Raw genomic sequence first — 482 nt, 5'->3', positions numbered from 1 at the left:
ACGTTTAGATGAGAAATCCATAACTTCTGCCAGAAAGATACTGAAACTGGTTTTGAAGCATGGGAGAGGTTTAAGGAGATTGTTCGAAAGTGTCAACATAGCGAACTTAAACGCTGGATGCAACTATAGGACTTTTGGGATGGATTGACACCAGCCTCATGTAGAACATTGAGCAATGCAGCTGGAGGTCCGTTGATGAAGAAGACTCCAGAGGAGATAGTTACAATTCTTGATGAGTTATCTGAAGATGCTAATCAATGGCCCTCTGAGAGTGCTAAAAGAAGAAGATCAACTGATGTTCACCAAGTTGATGCGAACACATCTGCGCAGGTACAAATTGATGCTATGGCTAAAGAAATAAGGAAGCTGACCTTAGCCTCGATACAAAGTGAGCCTCATACAGCCTGTGATATATGCGGGAGAGGACATACTACTCATGAGTGTCAAGCCTAAATTGAGGAAGTAAATATTGTGGGGAACTA

General features: G+C 42.1%; 1 non-coding gene across 1 annotated transcript; it reads right to left on the bottom strand.

Moving 5' to 3' along the window:
- On the bottom strand, nucleotides 1–107 carry LOC117279195 (small nucleolar RNA R71). Its single transcript, XR_004509611.1, has one exon. It is a non-coding gene; the product is annotated as a small nucleolar RNA R71 (small nucleolar RNA).
- Between the last annotated feature and the right edge of the window lie 375 nt (nucleotides 108–482).

This window comes from Nicotiana tomentosiformis, chromosome 2, assembly GCF_000390325.3.
Source record: "Nicotiana tomentosiformis chromosome 2, ASM39032v3, whole genome shotgun sequence".
NCBI classification, from domain to species: domain Eukaryota; kingdom Viridiplantae; phylum Streptophyta; class Magnoliopsida; order Solanales; family Solanaceae; genus Nicotiana; species Nicotiana tomentosiformis.
Note: the sequence above shows the minus strand (reverse complement) of the source record. Positions and strands in the feature narration are given on the sequence as shown.